Genomic DNA, 9,956 nt, shown 5'->3' on the forward strand with positions numbered 1-9,956 from the left:
ATCAATTTTCCAACGGCATTATTACAGGGTGTTTCTTTAGAGGGACATTTTGGTGTAGGGACTAAAAAAACTCCATGTCAGTCCCATCTAAACCAAACAGGAGGGACTTTTAGGGACTAAAAGTGGGCATTTGGGACTAAAGAAAGAAGACCCTGAGGGAGAGTCTTTTTGGGACTTTTTCCAATAGCTGCCCCTACCCCCCATCGCACCTTGTCTCTATTAGTTCATTACTAGGGGTAACATGGTCATTTAGCATGTCATTTAAAAACCTCTAGTCCATGTTTAGTCCCTGGAACCAAGAAGGTAGGGACTAGGGAGTTTTTAACCAAACATGGCCTTAGATTAACAACAGCTAAAGAGTTGCACGTGATAGTGGACGCACCAGCACCATGTGCATCTACCGATGTATGAAGTGGTGATGCACAGTCTGTTGCAACAAAGAACAAACAACCAAGTGCCATACTGATGTTGGTCCCAGTTTTGTTATCTTTAGACACCTTTCCCTATGTGAGCATAACAAATCTAGTCCTGCTCAAACTCTATAGCCTTGTCCCCCAAAACAAGAGATCAGTTCATTACAGATGTGCGTACTGTGTTTGTCATTGTTTTCCCTTTTCGACCAACGTAGGTGCTGGATAGCCAGTCTGTACTAGTACTTTCCCCCTTACTTTCCTCTTTGAACAACGTCCTAGATTCATGCTATACAACTTTCCCCACTACTTTCCCCCATTCCTTTCATCTTTGAACCACGTCTTAGATTCATGCTATACAACTTTCCCCACTACTTTCCCCACTTCCCTTCCTTTTTCAACCACGTCCTAGATTCATGCTATACAACTTTCCCCACTACTTTCCCCCATTCCTTTCCTCTTTGATCCACATCTAGATTCATGCTATACGACTTTCCCCAGTACTTTCCTGTTTGATCCAACACCTAGATTCGAGTGCAGAAGCGGAAAAAGCCTACATGTAGCTAGAGCCATGCATGTGGAATAAGTAAATTGTACCTTAAGGTTCTTGGGGTGTGGTTCGGTGGGCGACCGGAGGCCGTTCGGCCCACACTATGTACGGCGGCGAAGAAGAAGGGGTCGGAGGCCCTCCCGCGCCGCCGCTGGGTGAAAGAGAATATCTGCGCTGGTAGTGGATTCCCCCCATCGCCGATGGCGACAACGTTAAGCCTCCTTCCCTTCCCAGCGGACGGACCCCGCCGGCTCTTTGACTAGCAGTGAGGGAAGAGAGAGAGAGGCCAACGAAGTCTTGTTTAGATATGGAGAGGGTGAGAGAGTGTGAAGAGAGCAACTACAAGTGTTGAGGCTCAAGCGTGTATATATATACTGGAGAGAGATTCTGAAGAGTGCAAACCCTAGAAAACAAGCGCCGAGGCTGCAGCGTATACATGATGAGGTGATTATATGGTCACTACGAAATCGTATAGCTCCGTATCCATCCATTTTGACCAGTCAATGAATCCTCCTGGCACCGCCCCAGATCACTTTCTCTCTCTGTCATGCGAGGCCTTGCTACGTCTTGAGCTTGCGTTGGTTTTCCTGGAAGAGGAAAGGGTGATGCAGCAATAGTAGCATAAGTATTTCCCTCGGTTTTGAGAAGCAAGGTATCAATCCAGTAGGAGGCTCCTCAAAAGTCCCATGCACCTACACAAACAAACAAAGAACTCGCAACCAACGCAATAAAGGGGTTGTCAATCCCTTCAAGGCCACTTGCGAAAGTGAGATCTGGTAAAGATAGTATGATAAGATAAATATATTTTTGGTATTTTATGATATAGATTGGAAAAGTAAAGATGCAAATAAAAGTAGATTGAAAGCTTATATGATAAGAGATAGACCCGGGGGCCATAGGTTTCAGTAGTGGCTTCTCTCAAGAGCATAAGTATTACGATGGGTGAACAAATTACTGTCGAGAAATTGATAGAAAAGCGAATAATTATGAGATTATCTAGTCATGATCATGTATATGGGCATCACGTCCGTGACAAGTAGACCGACTCCTGCCTGCATCTACTACTATTACTCCACACATCGACCGCTATCCAGCATGCATCTAGAGTATTAAGTTCATAAATAACAGAGTAACGCATTAAGAAAGATGACATGATGTAGAGGGATAAACTCATGCGATATGATATAAACCCCATCTTTTTATCCTCGATGGCAACAATACAATACGTGCCTTGCTGCCCCTGCTGTCACTGGGAAAGGACACCGCAAGATTGAACCCAAAGCTAAGCACTTCTCCCATCACAAGAAAGATCAATCTAGTAGGCCAAACCAAACTGAGAATTCAAAGAGACTTGCAAAGATAACTTAATTACACATAAAAGAATTCAGAGGAGATTCAAATATTTCTCATAGATAAACTTGATCATAAACCCACAATTCATCGGATCTCGACAAACACACCGCAAAAAGAGTTACATCGAATAGATCTCCAAGAAGATCGAGGAGAACATGGTATTGAGATCCAAAAAGAGAGAAGAAGCCATCTAGCTAATAACTATGGACCCGAAGGTCTGTGGTAAACTACTCACAACTCATCAGAGGGGCTATGGTGTTGATGTAGAAGCCCTCCATGGTCGATTCCCCCTCCAGCGGAGCGCCGACGAAGGCTCCAAGATGGGATCTTGCGGGTACAAAAGGTTACGGCAGTGGAAATAGTTTTTCGTGGTCACGTCTGATGTTCTCAGGGTACGTGGGTATATATAGGAGGAAGAAGTAGGTCGGCGGCTACCCGAGGGGCCCACGAGGTAGGGGGGCACGCCCAGTAGGGGTGGGCGCGCCCTCCACATTCGTGGCCGCCTCGGCTGTTTCTTGACTTGCACTCCAAGTCCTTTGGATCATGTTCGTTCCAAAAATCACGCTCCCGAAGGTTTCATTCCGTTTGGACTCCGTTTGATATTCCTTTTCTTCGAAACACTGAAATAGGCAAAAAACAGCAATACGAGTTGGGCCTCCGGTTAGTAGGTTAGTCCAAAAAATGATATAAATGTGTAAAGTAAAGCCCATAAACATCCAAAACGGGTAATATAATAGCATGGAATAATCAAAAATTATAGATACATTGGAGACGTATCAAGCATTCCCAAGCTTAATTCCTGCTCGTCCTCGTGTAGGTAAATGATAAAACAGAGTTTTTGATGTGGAATGCTACCTAGCATATTTCTCAATGTAATTTTATTTATTGTGGCATGAATGTTCAGACCCAAATGATTCAAAATAAAACTTCATATTGACATGAGAAATAGTAATACTTCAATCATACTTATCAAGCAATCATGTCTTCTCAAAATAACATGGCTAAAGAAAGTTATCCCTACAAAATCATATAGTCTGGTTGTTGCTCTATCTTCATCACACAAAGTATTTAATTATGGACAACCCCGATGACAAGCCAAGCAATTGTTTCATAATTTAGTAATCTCAAACTTTTTCAACTTTCACACAATACATGAGCGTGAGCCATGGACATAGCACTATATGTGGAATAGAATGGTGGTTTTGGAGAAGACAAAAAGGGAGAAGATAGTCTCACATCAACTAGGCGTATCAATGGGCTATGGAGATGCCCATTAATAGATATCAATCTGAGTGAGTAGGGATTGCCATGCAACGGATGCACTAGAGCTATAAATGTATGAAAGCTCAACAAAAGAAACTAAGTGGGAGTGCATCCAACTCGCTTGCTCATGAAGACCTAGGGCATTTTGAGGAAGCCCATCATTGGAATATACAAGCCAAGTTCTATAATGAAAAATTCCCACTAGTATATGAAAGTGACAGCATAGGAGACTCTCTATCATGAAGATCATGGTGCTACTTTGAAGCACAAGTGTGGTAAAAAGGATAGTAGCATTGTCCCTTCTCTCTTTTTCTCTCATTTCTTTTCTCTTCTCTCTCTTTTTTCTTTTTTTCTCTCTTTTTTTTGTTTGGCCTTTCCTTTTATTTCTTTTTGGCCTTCCTTTTTTTTATAAAGTCCGAAGTCTCATCCCAACTTGTGGGGGAATCATAGTCTCCATCATCCATTCCTCACTGGGACAATGCTCTAATAATGAAGATCATCACACTTTTATTTACTTACAACTCAAGAATTACAACTCAAAAAGATATGAGTCTATATGAATGCCTCCGGTGGTGTACCGGGATATGTAATGAATCAAGAGTGACATGTATGAAAATTATGAAGGTGGCCTTGCTACAAATACGATGTCAACTACATGATCATGCAAACAGCAATATGACAATGATGATGCGTGTCATATAAACGGAACGGTGGAAAGTTTCATGGCAATATATCTCGGAATGGCTATGGAAATGCCATAATAGGTAGGTATGGTGGCTGTTTTGAGGAAGGTATATGGTAGGTGTATGGTAGCGGGGAAAGTTGTGCGGCACAAGAGAGGCTAGCAATGGTGGAAGGGTGAGAGTGCGTATAATCCATGGACTCAACATTAGTCATGAAGAACTCATATACTTATTGCAAAAATCTACAAGTCATCAAAAACAAAGTATTACGCGCATGCTCCTAGGGGGATAGATTGGTAGGAAAAGACCATCGCTCGTCCCCGACCGCCACTCATAAGGAAGACAATCAATAAATAAAATTGTGCTCCAATTTCATCACAAAGCGGTTCACCATACATGCATGCTACGGGAATCACAAACTTCAACACAAGCCTTATTTAAATTCATAATCACCCAACTAGCATGACTTTTAATATTACCACTTCCATGTCTCAAAACAATTATCAAGTATCAAATTGATCATAGCATCCAATTCACTTTCTATGATAGTGTTTATTATACCCAACTTGGATGCCTACCATTCTAGGACCAATTTTATAACCATAGCAAATACCATGCTGTTCTAAGAGACTCTCAAAATAATATAATTGAACCATGAGAGATCAGCAATTTCTTCAAAATTGAGCCACCGCCGTGCTCTAAAAGATATAAGTGAAGCACTCTAGCTCAAAAGATATAAGTGAAGCACATAGAGTATTCTAATAAATTCCAATCAAGTGGGCTTCTTCCCAAAAGGTGTGTACAGAAAGGATGATTGTGGTAAAATAAAAAGAAAAGACTAATATCATACAAGACGCTCCAAGTAAAACACATATCATGTGGCGAATAAAAATATAGCTCCAAGTAAAGTTACCAATGAACGAAGACGAAAGAGGGGATGCCTTCCTGGGGCATCCCCAAGCTTAGGCTTTTGGATATTCTTGAATATCTTGGGGTGCCATGGGAATCAAAAACACTGAAATAGGCAAAAAAACAGCAATACGGGTTGGGCCTCTGGTTAGTAGGTTAGTCCCAAAAATGATATAAATATGTAAAGTAAAGCCCATAAACATCCAAAACTGGTAATATAATAGCATGGAACAATCAAAAATTATAGATACGTTGGAGACGTATCAGGCCTACCTATCATTGGGTGGAAGAAAGAAGTGGAACAAAAACTAAACTATGCTCAAGTGTAGTTATCGAACCCGAGACCTCAAGTTTGATGAGCGAACAAGCTAACCAGCTACACCACCCTCCCGTTATGTTCAACGAGAGGAAAATAACATTTTATCCATTCCTGCATTCGTGTGACAAGCATGCCGTGTTTTTTTTGCGTGGGAGTCATTGGGATTTAAATCATAATCATGTCATGTGGCTTTGGTGGTAAGACTATCCACAGTGGGAGTAACATAGGTGGTAGCATCACACATCTTCAAGGAAAATAGATGATGTGGCGAGTAATTAATGAGGAAAGAGAGGCATGTGGTAACATATCTAGTTACTGTAACATCACACATACCAAGACAAAATGAGCCTACAATCTAATAAATGAAGTGTTGCATGATACCACACAATGTTATTCCCCACTATAGAGGTAGTAGTAACATAGACCATAACATATGCATGTTACTAGTCTAAGTTACTATCCATCGTGATTAGTCTAAGGTCTTTTGGGATTTAAAGTAGTGTTGGTAGTACAGAAATAATGCAGCCTTACTCACCTTACCTCTCTCCACGTAGTACGTTGGGTCCCACCAGTCAGAGGGTGAAACAAACAAATTAATAAGAAAAATTAGAAGCGCCAGCGGTGTATCTTACCTCACACATATCGCTACAGCTCGTGAAAATTGTCCAATTGATCCCTCTGTTCGCTCATGTACTATTTTAAGTGATTCCTTATTATAACATGCACACAATTTTGGGCACTTGTATTCGACCTAAGTTAGTGTGCCACCGTATGTCGTACTACTCCCTCTGTCTAGGTGTAATAAGTCACGTTAGAAGGTGCAGCGGGACCAAGGTGCAAGCAGATTGGAGGAGAAGGAGAAACTTGACACGTCCTTCCTCCAATCAAAGCCCTTATTTCTGTCTCTAAACACAACAATTAATCCCAACAACTAAGAGATGTCATTTTAGCTACCATGCAGGGCCACGTATTAACTCGCATGCAAGCCAACTTTGATTTCTTGACTAATCAAAGCATAGTTGCGCTCCATGCATTGGGTTTTCGGGGGAGATAACAAAGCAGAGTAAGAAGTGTTTGGTTACATTGCTTAGGCTGGTCATAGTGGTGAGTAACTTGGACTAGTAACATGCATATGTTACTAGTCTATGTTACTACTACGCGAAGTTTGTTGTCGGAAGCGAGCCGGTCTGGCTCTCCTGAGCTAGCAAGGTTTTTCTAGCCCACCCAAGCTAGCTGGCCCACAAAAGCTAACATATTTTAACAGTTCCAAACGCCTAACCTAGCCTGGCTAGGCTATAAGCTGTTCTTGCTAAGGATCCAAACGCTCCCTAAGTAACAACGCTCGCTAGCAACGAGGCCAGGAGGGGATTGAGATGCGAAGTTAATGGACGACGCCTAAACATTTTGGGAATATCTGATTTCTGTAAGATGACTTAACACCTAGATGGAGGGAGTACTACTCCTCAGTCTAGGTTTGATGGAATATTTGTCACCTCTTCTCTTCTTGTACGTACTCCATTTGTATCTCACTTCCTGTGGCTTCGCACTCGCATGATATTCCTATTTTATGAACCTGTATGTGCGTGTGCGCGTGCGTGTGTGTGTTTAACAGCATGTGTGTGTTAGAGAGAGCGAAACATTGACCTACTCCTACAGAGAGATGGTGTGTAGTGTATGATTTAGCCGTGAGAGTCGGTGCATCCTCTCATTTCCGGGTGTCCGGTCGGGATAGGCGGACAGCTGCCACGCCCGCTCCTGACCAGCCTGGCCCACCCAAAGCCCCTCCATCGCCCGCATGCTCTTCGCTCCCAAAACGGTCAGCGCCACTCCAAAGAATCGGTGCCGCATTCATGCCCGGGCAAAGCGGACGTGACCTCTCACTGGTGCCTGCGTTGAAGGGAGAAGCGGATTCAAGAGTGATGGTTGCTTCGTCCATCCAACTGACTGCTGGGTCTATGTGATTTGACGGCTCATTGGTCATTATTACTGAGGTGGTAGGACTGCTGGATGTCCCACGCTTTTGGCAAAAGGAGGTACTACTAGATTACAATTTTCTCCATTCTTATAGCGGAGGAGTGCGAGAGCAGTGAAAACACGCAGGCTCAGTGATTACATGGCCCACCTCACACTATCACCATATTTTCTGGACACCGTGCGACACCTAACTCTTTACATAGTACTAGTATAGTACATACTGTAATTTATCAGCGAGATAAATTTGTACAATGCTATGAAGCTTCCAGCTTCTATTTCATGTATCTTGCATCCAAGGTTGCCCGTTGCAACATTTCATCAAATACAAAGGAGACTAACATGCATGCTATTGCATCTCAATGATTGACAGATCATAGCCAATATGTACTCCCTCCGTTCCAAAATAAGTGTCTCAACTTTATGCAAACTTTAGTACAAAGTTGTACTACTACTAAAGTTGACACTTATTTTGGAATAGAGACTGCTAAAGAAAAAAATGATCCATGCAGTCCCTAGCCCTTGAACCGTGAACCCTAACCAGGCTTTAATTTGCTGGCAACGTTGGAGCTTCCTAAGAAATGAAGTTTGCAACCCTTTCACCATCGGATCATTTTGTGCAGTTTCACCAAAATCGAGATGAGCATCCCTGTGGCAAAGAAATTGAAGAAGCGTGATTAGAATAAGATTACTGGGACTAGTTGATGAGACATAAATTCATCATAAATACAGTACGTAGAAGCCAATAGAGGTATGTGCAGGGCAAAGAAGTAGATAAATATCCACATGGAGTGATGTGGGCAGCTAGACCAGTGGTGCAAGACGGCTGTAAAGTTAGTTGCACCTGAGGGATGTCGGGACGTAGCTCAACCTAGAGGAGGGCGGCGGGAGGCGGAAACTGCCCATGTCGTGGCAGTGAGCAACGGACGAAGGCAACCTCACCGGCTTTGTGAGAGAGAACGGCGGGGACCCCTGATCGGGACGTGTCGATAGTGGGTTTTCGCCGTCGGCGACGATGATCGCATCTACACTAAGCATCCACCCCTTCCCCCCGCAGAAGTGATCCACCGGGATGTTAGAGAGTGGCCACAGTCGTTTTGTGCGAGAGAATGTGAAGAGAGCAACCCCAGCAAGCAACCGTGTAGGCTCGTCCTGGCTATGTATATACTGGAGAGGTTTCCTTTTCTCTCCATATGAACCTTTTTATATTGCGTATGTGCCACTGAATAAAAAAACTTTATTTATAAATGACATGGCACCTACTACTCGTTCTCCTATAAATCTTGCACTTGGCATCTCCAAAATATTAACCTTGCGATTGGCTCTTTGCCTCTTCAGGAAGTCAAGCAATAATGGTACTGAAGTATATATCGTTCTAGCTATATGTGACTGAATGAATTGCTGCACGTCCACCACGTGGGCGAGGGTCGAGGGGCGAGGGAGAGTGCGTACTATTACGTCTGTTTCAATATGGACTACATACGGAGCAAAATGAGTGAATCTACACTCTAAAATATGTCTATATACGTCTACATGCAAAATGTATTTTTTATAGTGGCCTTGTATAAGTAAATGGAGGGAGTACTAAAGGACATATATTCCAAACAATATGATAATCTCTCTAACCAAGCTAGGGATGAGGAGTAAACGGAGGGAGTAGTAAAATTTTCTCCTCGTCCTGTGAGCCAGCGCGCACGTGGGCGAGGGAGCGGGCGTAAGGCATACTAGTAAGCAAGCTTCACCTCATCCTACGAGCCACCGCGCCTGTGGGCGGGGGAGACGGCGTACTAAGCAAGCTTCTCCTCATTCTATGAGTTGACGGGACACATCAAAAGTACTCCAGTGTATAGAGCCTTGCCTCTAAGGTAAGCGCCACATGGTTTGCCTCTTTTTTAACATAACGCGTCAAGTCGCAATTTGTTTGTTCACCCGTGGTAGAAGATCCTCCCTCCATCAAGTGGACAACCAGTACACGTGTCAAATTACCACGTGGGCCGCCTTTTCGTAAAGAAATGAGCTCCACTGTGTACCCGAGTGGATGTGGTTGGGAAAGAGACGGGAGTACATGCGCCATGCGTGCACCTCTTATCTTCGTGCATGTCCCCCACCTATGTGGGTGTGTGTGAGAGAGATACAAACCTAGACAGATGGCGTGTGCGTTCATGAGTGTTTTTTGGGGGGGTGTGATTTTGTGAATGTATTTGTGGGAATATGTGTCGATGACATCTCAAACAAAATTTTGCATGCAATGTGTGTGAAATGGAGGCCTATCCATATCATATATAGAGGGCCGGGCGATCCACGATAAGAGAGGGAGGGGTCATAGATATCGATAGAGTCGAAGATAGGATCAAGTGGGTGGGTGCGAGATCGATGAAGAGAGCCATCGAAATTGTGTGTGTGCAAGTCAAAGATATATGGCGACTGACCTACCAGAACGTCAGAGGGCACAGGTCAAGTTTGTGTGTGGCAGGGAGACATGACTAGAGTGCTCGATG

The sequence above is a fragment of the Triticum dicoccoides genome, chromosome 4B, assembly GCF_002162155.2.
Source record: "Triticum dicoccoides isolate Atlit2015 ecotype Zavitan chromosome 4B, WEW_v2.0, whole genome shotgun sequence".
Taxonomy (NCBI): Eukaryota; Viridiplantae; Streptophyta; class Magnoliopsida; order Poales; family Poaceae; genus Triticum; species Triticum dicoccoides.